At 46.5% G+C, this 10,286-nt stretch overlaps 1 non-coding gene across 1 annotated transcript; it reads right to left on the reverse strand.

The window, feature by feature from the left end:
- Positions 1 to 9,460: 9,460 nt before the first annotated feature.
- On the reverse strand, positions 9,461 to 9,659 carry LOC144500166 (U2 spliceosomal RNA). Its single transcript, XR_013498946.1, has one exon. It is a non-coding gene; the product is annotated as a U2 spliceosomal RNA (small nuclear RNA).
- Between the last annotated feature and the right edge of the window lie 627 nt (positions 9,660 to 10,286).

The raw sequence follows: 10,286 nt of genomic DNA on the forward strand, positions 1-10,286 counted from the left end.
CTCCCTATCTATCTATCTATCTATCTATCTATCTATCTATCTATCTATCTATCGGATAGAGGAAAGGAGGAAAATGAAGCACAAACTATGGCTAGGATTTTGTTGGAATGACTGGGGCCTCGTCCTCCATTCGGAGAACTGACAGTGAATCCCATCAGTTCCATAGGGAAGGTCTGACAAATCAGGTGCCCTTCAGGCACTCACCTGCCACCATCGGGCCTTCCTCATAATTGAGATCACTGTTGGTGGAAGTCCTGCCCACTGAGAGCTTCCGGCCACACAGAGGCTGGCAGCTCCACATGCTGTTAAAGTGAGCAGTGACTACTGGCAGCAATGCAGCCCCTAGAGATCCAGAATTATCATGGGACTACAGGCCTAAGGAGGGAGGTAAGGGCAGGCTGTGGCTTCCAGTAGCCACTTCAGCTTCCTGATGCAGGTTCCTCAATTGGGCACAGAGTACTGACTATAAGGGACCCCCTCTGGGAGGCTGCAGCCTTCCGAGGGTACAGGGAAGCCATGCCTCCATTTAATCTCTGAACCACCACTAAATTGCAGTGGGCTCAGTGTTAATGGGTGTCAACTGACTCATTAATGAGCCTCATTCACATCCTGCCACTGTGAATTTCACATCAACCCTTCTGCCCTCCAGTGTAATCGGGGGAGGTTTTGTACCATTGAGAGGCTAAAGTGCAGCCTCTCCCACGATTAAATTGGCCACGTTGTTCCCACATTGACAGGCCCACGGAATCAAGTGAGCTGAGGCCTGTCACAGGCAATTCTGGATTCAATGATTTGTACAGTTTATTAAAAACTAGGAAAGAGGCAATAGCTAGTCAACAGTTTATAAAGATCATTTTACTTAAAGCAGTGAAAAGACATTTAAAAAACCAAAATAATGTTAAAAATAGCCAAATCAGTGAGAAGCCTGGGAATAAGTATCTTCAAGAGGCAGGGGATTGAAGTGGATTTGGAGAAACTTGAAAGGAAGAGAGGGATAGAGCGAAGGTTTAAAGTCAATGTTCAGAAACATAAAGATTTCATAGTGCCAGGGAAAAAGATGAAACGTTATTCCTGAAACTTGCATTGAGTTTGGTTTGACCTGTGTAGGAAGTCAAAGAGAGAAAGTTCAGAATAAGAATGTGAGGGGGAGTTGAAGCAATGAGTCACAGGAAAGTCAGAGTCATTCTTGCAGGCAGGATGCAAATATTTGGCAAAGAGGTCAAAAATAAACATTTCTCAATATAGTGGAGCCTATACCGTACACAAGACGAAAGGACGCACATAGAAATTGTCTCAGTGGAGTTTTGAAGTTCTGAAAAGTATGCAAATAGGAAAATGCTTCTTTTTTGTTCAGTCAGAATCTTCACAAAGTGAAAAAAAGTGAAGTCATCTGCTGTAGGATCAGAGGAGTTTTATATATTCATTCGTGGGACGGGGCTTCGTTGGTTGGCCAGCATTTATTGCCCATCCCTAATTGCCCTTAAGAAGGTGGCAGTGAGCTGCCTTCTTGAATTGCTGCAGTTCATGTTCTGTGGGTTGACCCACAATGCCATTAGGGAGGGAATTCCAGGATTTTGACCCAGCAACTGTGAAAGAGCGGCGATATATTTCCAAGTCAGGATGGTGAGTGACTTGGAGGGAACTTGCAGGTGGTGGTGTTCCCATTTATCTGCTGCCCTTGTCCTTCTAGATGGAGGTGGTCATTGGTTTGGAAGGTGCTGTCGAAGGATCTTTGGTGAATTGCTGCATTGCATCTTGTAGATAATACACACTGCTGCTACGGAGGGTCTGTGGGGAAGGGAGTGGATGTTTGTGGATGTGGTGCCAATCAAGCAGGCTGCTTTGTCCCGGATGGTGTCAAGCTTCTTGAGTGTTGTTGGAGCTGCACCCATCCAGGCAAGTGTGGAGTATTCTGTCACACTCCTGACTTGTGCCTTGTAGATGGTGGACAGGCTTTGGAGAGGCAGGAGATGAGTTACTCACTGTAACACTGAAAGAGACAGGAAAGTCCATAATTCCTTAAACTTTAACTTCTCTGGGCAACAATTGATCTTGCCCCATGACATGTGCCAAATAGATGACTTTGGCCTTGGCAAACTTACTCTTTGCCAAAATTATCAACAAATCAGCTTTTTTATTGTGTATCAAATAGTGCACTAACATGTCCCACATGTGTTCCCCATGTATTACTGCAGACCAATAGATCATCAATATATGCAACACAATTGTGTAATCCTGCAATAATTTGGTTTCAATCTTTGAAAGGTGTATTCCTCATTCCCTGTGGAATGAATCCACATTGCGAAAGGCCATTTTAAGGTTATGGAAGTAAAGGTTGTTTTGGCTCGATCTGTTATTGGAACTTGCCAATAGTCTTCGCAAATCAACCTTGCTAACTGTTCTGCCAACCAAGAGGAGAATCATGAATAGATCTACCCATGGGCTTCGTGGAGTACGAGCTGCCTTATTGAGTGAGCGGAGGGTCTCCCAATGGGAAGCAGCCAGCGGGGGGTTTCAGGCCTCTCATTTTATCCAGACTGGTGCTGTAGGTCCCGAGGTGAAGACTGGCTGACTGCAAGTTACGGGAGTGGCTTTTTTCCCTTGGTGCACAATCAAGGATGTTGGTGATGGAAAACTGGTGTTTGGCTGAATTATTACATTGGCAACAAAGAGAAAAATAATTTTTTCCTCCATCACAACTCTGTGAATCAAGTACCTCTCTGTTAAGAAAATACTATTGTGCCTCTGTTTGGGAAACTCGAGCCCTATGACACCAGTGGGGCAGACTGGGCCCAATACACTGAGAGCATGCATTACTTCTTCTGTGCTAACAACATTGAAAAAGACAAAAAGCAAAAAGTGATATTGTTAACAGCATGCAGGGTCCTGACTTTCGGTGTGATAAGTTCTTGAGTCAGGGATGCCCCTGACTCAAGAACTTTTAATGTGCTAGTAGACCTAGTAAAAAAAACCACTACGACCCAAAGCCGCTGGTAATTCTCCAGTGATATCACTTGAACATGGCTGGGAGAACCCCTGAGGAATTTGTCACTGAGTTCTTGGCTAGGTTGTGGAAACTAGCTGAACTCTGCAAATTTGGACCATCTCTTAATGAAATGTTGCAGGACAGATTGGTATGTGGCATAAATGGCCTAACCATCCAAAAGAACACTTGGCAGAACCCAATTTGGACTTTTGGAAAAAGCCGCTGAGATAGATTTGTCACTTGAGGACACAGAAAAAGGGGCTCAGGAGCTACAAGGGGCATCAGGCAGCAATGTCTTCCAGCTAGGGGAGAGACCTCATGCAACCCGTCCTTAATGGACAGTGCTTGTGTCAATCAGGTATTAAAGGGTCCCATTCGATATAGGAGCCTTAATGTTACCACCAGTCAAGGAACAGTAGGGACAATTCGAAGAGTATTAAAGAACATATTCCAGAGAGGTGTAGTTACCAGTTGACAAGCACTGTCAAAAGACACAGCCACAGTGATGTTTCAGGAACAGGCAAAATGTTTGCTGCCTGGGAAGAAAGCTGAGGCTGGACCTGAACGTACCATGTAGGTATTCCCTCTTCCTGAGATAACCTAACATTAATTAACACTGCAACTGAATCATATTGTAAATACAAAGGTTGCCCTGATAATGGTGAATTACTATCACTGTCCCTTGAAGGTGGAGATGAACATTGGAGCCACAGTCTCCATTATCAGAAAACAGACCTATAAGCACCTCCAATCGGGCATCCAACTCCTGAGGTTGGCATGGTGGCACAGTGGTTAGCACTGCAGCCTCAACACCAGGGGCCCGGGTTCAATTCTGGCCTCGGGTGACTGTCTGTGTGGAGTTTGCACATTCTCCCCGTGTCCACGTGGATTTCCTCCAAACTCCAAAGTGCAGATAAAGGGGATTGGCCATGCTAAATTGACCCTTGGTGTTAGGGAGATGAGAAGGGTAAATACAAGGGGTTATGGGGATAGGGAGTGGGTGGAATTGTTGTCAGTGCAGGCTCATTGGGCTGAATGGCCTCCTTCTGCATTGTAGGGATTCTATGATTCTATCTATGATTCTATACAAAGGCCAGGCTAGCCATCTAACATGGAGGAATCTTTATAAATAAAAGGCACCACAACAGCACCAGTGACCTATAGATGGCATTAGGCTCCTCTCCCAGTCGTTGTTGTGTGGGGGCACGGACCAAGCCTAATGGGGTCAGATTGGCTCCAGCAATGCCGCCCATTGGCTCAACTGGTTGGAGATCTTTAGGCTAGGCATGGGGGAGTTATAGATACCCTGGAGTTTTTCAGGAGGGCCTGAGGAAAATAGATCGACATTGACCCCGACGCTACACCTAGGTATTTCAGAGCCAGACCAGTTCCTTACTCCATGCTGGAGAAGGTGAAAACTGAACGAGGGCGTTTTCAAACCTTGTTATAATAAGACCATTGCAATCTGCAGAATGAGTCGTACCCATAGTCCCTGTTCTTAAGCCTAACAAATCAGATTGTCTTTGTAGGGATTATAAACTGACGGTCAATCGAGTCTCTAAACTTGATAGGTACCCCATGCTCCAGATCAAAGATTTGTACGAAAAGTTAACAGGTGGCAAGAAATTCTCTGAGTTGAATGTGAACCATGTCTACCTCCAGCTTGAATTGGACGAGTCCTTCTGGAAATATGTGACAATCAACACACATAAGGGACTCTGTGAACGTACCTGTTTGCCTTTGGGGTCTCATCAGTGTGTGCCATCTTTCAAAGTGTTACGGAATCATAGAATCCCTACAGTGCAGAAGGAGGCCGTTTGGCCCATTGAGTCTGCACCAACCACAATCCCACCCATGCCCTATTCCCACAACTCCACATATTTACCCTGCTAATTCCCTGACACTAGGGTCAATTTAGTATGGCCAATCAACCTAACCCGCACATCATTGGACTGTGGGAGGAAATCGGAGCACTCGGAAGAAACCCATGCAGACACTGGGAGAATGTGTAAACTCCACACAGACAGTGACCCAAGGCCAGAATTGAATCCGGGTCCCTGGAGCTGTGAGGCAGCAGTGCTAACCACTGTGCCACCATGCCGCCCATTGGAGATCATCCTTTAGGGGCTACCAAAGATAGCAGTATATTTAGATGATGTCTTCTTCACAGAGGCTTCAGAACAGGAACACCTGACCACCCTTGAAGAAGTCTCACAGAGATTTTCTAAAGCGGGAGTTCACTTGAAGAAAGAGAAATGTGTTTTCCAAGTAGCCAAAGTAACTTATTTAGGCTACTAAGTAGATGGCAAGGGTTTCATCCAGTAGAGGATAAGTTAAAGGCCATCAAGGAGGCACTGACTCCAAGGAACATTACGGAGTTAAAATCCTGGGATTAGTCAATTATTATGGAAAGTCTATCCAGAATTTGGCTTCCATGCTGGCTCCCTTGCAAACCCGGCTACAAAAATACCACAGATAGTCCTGGGAAGCTCCACAGGGAGACTTTTTCTAAAGTTAAATGTCAGTTACTATCATCTAACTTACTGGCCCATTTCGAGAAAGAATTTAATTTAACTTGTGATTCTTCCCCGTATGGGGTTGGTGCAGTGTTATCACATCATTGGAAAGACGGGGCTGAGAAGCCCATCGCGTATGCCTCCAGAACCTTTTTTAGATGTTGAACAAAGATATTCCTAAATTGAGAAGGGTTGACGGTCATATTTGGTGTGAAGAAGGTCCATCAATATGTCTAGTGTCAACAGTTTTTTATAGTTACTGACCATAAACCCTTACTGGACCTTTTTAAAGAGGACAAAGCAATTCCCCACATTGCCTCTGCTCAAATACAGCGCTGGATCGTATTATCGGCGGCCTATGAATATCTTCTGGAACACCGCCCTGGAACCCAGAAAGCTAATGCTGATGCACTGAGTCACCTCCCATGCCCACGAGCCTGGCTCCTTTACCAACAGTGGAGGAGGTTGTGAATACACTGAACTTTCTGGAGACCTTGCCAGTGACAGCAAGGAAGATTAAAGCCTGGACCCAAAAAGATCCAACCTTTTCCAAAATAGGGCACATGATCTTGTACGGGGGATTCTCAGGACAACCCAATGAAGAAATGAAATCCTACCTCATTACCAAAGCTGAACTTAGTAATGAGGACAGGATCATGATTTGGGGTACTGAGTAATTGATACATAATTGCCACCTGGGAATATCAAAAATGAAGATTCTGGCCAAGAGTTAGGTCTGGTGGCTCGGTTTTGATTCCGACATCACAGACTTGGTAAAACAATGTGACCTGTGCAGGAAAATCAAGAACTCCCACTCTCAGCTTTTCTACATGAGAGTGTCCTGGTAGGCCATATCGACTTTGCAGGTCCCCTTATGGATTCTATGGTTTTAATTATGGTGGACACACTCCACTGGCTGGAGGTGCACCACATCGGCTACACGACCACTCAGGCTACGATCGAGAAATTGCAGCAAAGCTCCAGCATGTACGGAATACCGGAAGTCCTGGTTTCCGATAACGGTACAGCCTTTACTAGCGGTGGTCTTCAGAACCTTGTGTTCCCTAATGGTATCCAACACGTCTGAACGGAACTTTATCACCAGCCTTCAAATGGACTGGTAGAATGGGTGGTTCAAACATTTTAAAAAGGCCAGCATTTATTGCCTAACCCTAGGTTCCCTTCAGAAGTTGGTGATGAGTTGCCTTCTTGAACCACTGCAGTACCTGAGGTGGAGGTACACCCACAGTAATGTTAGGGAGGGAGTTCCAGGATTTTGACCCAGCAACAGTGAAGATCAGGATGGTGAGTGACTTGGAGTGGAACTTCCAGGTAGTGGCGTTTCCAGGTATCTGCTGCTCTTGTCCTTCTACGTGGTCGTGGGTTTGGAAGGTGCTGCCTCAGGAACCTTCATGAGTTCCTGCAGTGCATCTTGTATACAGTACACATGGCTGCCACTGTTCATCAGTGGTGGAGGGATTAACTGTTTGTGAAAGGGGTAGCAATCAAGTGGGCTGCTTTTTCCTGGATGCTGTCAAGCTTCTTGAGTGTTGGAGATGCAATCATTCAGGCAAGTGGAGGGTATTCCATTACACTTCAGACTTGTACCTTTTAGATGGTGGACAGGTGGACAGGCTTTGTGGAGGGAGGTGTGGGGGGGGGGGGGGGGGGGGGGGGGCGTGTCAGGAGGTATGTTACTTGCCAGATGATTCCTAGCCTTTGACCTGCTCTGGTAGCCGCAGTATTTACATGGCTGGTACAATCAATTCCTGATCAATGGTAACCCCCAGGATGTTGCTAGTGGGGAATTCAACGATGGTAATGCCATTGAATGTGGTGATGATTAGATCCTCTCTTGTTAGAGATGGTCATTGCCTGGCATGAAAGGCCACGATTCTCCCAAAAGTGCTGAATTGGTGGGAGAACTGTTCTAAATCCCGACTGTTCTGTCAATTCAGCTTCTCACCTGAATCTCTGCACTCTGCGCACTGCAAACGTCCCAGTCGTGAATCTCATTTAAAACCCAGAAGGGCAGGGCCTATTTGCGCCAGAGTCTGACAGTTCTGGAACTCTGCACATGTGCAGTGGCCCCGATCTGTCAGCTCAATCACTGGCCAGCCCGGGGCCCCCGCAGTGCTGCCCCACCAGTCCCCCACACGGCCCGATCACGGCCCCCACAACAATTCCCAGGCCAGCCCTGACTCCCCCGTCCTGGAGCGCCCCGATGTACAGTCCACTCCCCCCAGCAGTGGCAATCCCCCCACCCCCCTCACCCCGGCAGACCCCCCCCCCCTCGCTGACCCTCCCCTGGGGTCAGACCCCCTTGAGGCAGCCCCCCCTCCACACCGGCAGACGACCCTCCCCTGGGGTCAGACCCCCTTGAGGCAGCCCCCCCTCCACACCGGCAGACCACCCCCACCCCAACCTGCCCCAATCGCTGCCCTCCCTCCATCCCAGACCGATCGCCATGCAGAATGGCAGCAGGACCCCACACCTCCACTGATTGGCCCAAGGCCCCGCTGCCTTGGTACTGCCCGATGCCCGATGGGCAGTGCCAAGGTGTACCTGGGCATGGGCACTTTGCCCCTTTGGCAGTGTCAGGGGGCACAGGTTGGCACTGCCAGAGTGGACCACCCCCCCGCCACCTGACCTCCTGGGGGGCTCCAATTGCCCCCCCCCCCTTCATTCCGGCAGGGTCTCCTGCTGGTTCCCCAAATGTGGGGAGCTAGTCTGAATCCCGCCGGAATGAAGTACTCCTGGTAGGGTGGGAGATTCAATCGGGACCTGAAAGGTCCCAATAATGAGCTAATAAACATGTTTCAAGTACATGCAGAAAAGATTTAAATGACTTACCTGCCTTCCCGCCGGTTTCCAGCAGAGTCTGACCGGCGACTGTTCACCGGCTCTGGGAGATGCGCATACATTCCTGGCGCATGCACAAATCCCTGTTCAAGGCCGGAGGCGCGCGTCTCCCACCGCAAACTGACAGAAAAGTTGCGGGTTGCAATGGGAGAATCGCAGCTAATGTTACTTGCCACTTGTCAGCCCAAGTCTGTCTCAAAAAATATATGCTTTGAAACAACGGATTCCATCACACGAACTAAGGATCCTTCTCTCTACCGTCTTTACTTGATCCTTTATTATTAATATTCCATCCTTTACTTAATATTCCATCCTTTATTATCAGGGCTACTCTGCTTCATTTCCACTTAGCGTATTGCTTCTCAAAGTCTAGAGTCCTGAAAATTTAGTTCCCAACCATGGCTCTGAAATGGTTATCGGACCAAACCCATTAATTTCTGTCTCTGCTATTAAGTCATCTACTTTGTTGTGAATGCTTCACATATCCCAATGTACTAATCCCTTTAATTTTATCATTTTCTGTTACTTTGAAGCCCTTTGAATCTGAACACATATTCTGTAATCATACATACTTGAAATGGCAGCACTGGTAGCTGTGCATTAAAGGGGATCATCAGTGAATAAAGGAATGTTTAAAACGAGGATGTTGCTCCAGTATCGGATCTACTTGCTTAAAAAAAAATTGAAGCTGCATCGGCCTTTTGGCTAAGATCAAGTGTAGTATTGACATGCTGTACTTGGTTGAAGTCATGAGGCTACACTGAGGCTTCATTTGAAGCAATTTTTCAAAGCGGCATCTTGGCCTTTTGGCTAAGATACAAATGAGATCGAGCCTTGGGAGGAGGTGCAATGCCTGCTCCAATCAGTTTGGATCATGTAGATCAGGCCCAAAACAGGAAGTGAGAGGCCTGTCTTGTCAGCTTGGATCGGGAATGTCTCACTTGATGAGACTCTGAATTGGACTTTGATTGGATTGAATTGGATATATTTATTTATTTATCCAATTCAATCAAATCAAGTCCAATTCAGTGTCTCAACAAGTGAGACATTCCCGATCCAAGCTGACAAGACAGGGCTCTCACCTCCTGTCTTGGGCTTGATCTACATGATCCAAGCTGATTGGAGTAGGCATTGCACCTCCTCCAAGGCTTGATCTCATTTGCATCTTAGCCAAAAGGCTGAGATGCTGCTTTTAAAAATTGCTTCAAATGAAGCTAAAATGTAACCTAATGACTTCAACCAAGTACAGCATATCGATACTACACTTGGTCTTAGCCAAAAGGCCGAGAAGCGATGATTGAATTGGATATATATATTTTTTTATACTTTTCCAATTCAATCAAATCAAATCCAATTCAGAGTCTCAACAAGTTGAGACATTTCAGATCCAGGCTGACAAGACAGGACGGGAGACCTAAAGCAGCCTGGCCTGGGCCTGATCTACATGAGTCAAGCTGATTGGAGAAGGGGGAGGATCCTCCTCCAAGACTTGAGCTCATTTGCATCTTAGCCAAAAGGCCGAGATGCCGCTTTTAAAAATTGCTTCATATGAAACATATGAAGCCTCAGCGTAACCTAATGACCTCAACCAAGTGCAGGCGATCCATACTACACTTGATCTTAGCCAAAAGGGATGATTGAATTGGATATATAAATGAAAAAAAAAATTGAAGCATGCATCGTGCTGTTGCTCATTCCCCACTAACGCTGGTAACCAGCTTCACCCACATACCCTTTTGGTCGATTTAATTTGATTGTAATATCAAACTCTATCATTATTTTCTACCTTCCAGGATGTCTTAGAAATGAAATTCAGCAATTCGGTACATATTTCTGTGAGTGATCTGGATTATGGTCACTCAAATTCTGTCAGCCAGCTCACATCTCAGGTAAAGCAGCATGTATTCTGCAAGATGCCACTG

This window comes from Mustelus asterias, chromosome 10, assembly GCF_964213995.1.
Source record: "Mustelus asterias chromosome 10, sMusAst1.hap1.1, whole genome shotgun sequence".
Classification (NCBI taxonomy): Eukaryota; Metazoa; Chordata; class Chondrichthyes; order Carcharhiniformes; family Triakidae; genus Mustelus; species Mustelus asterias.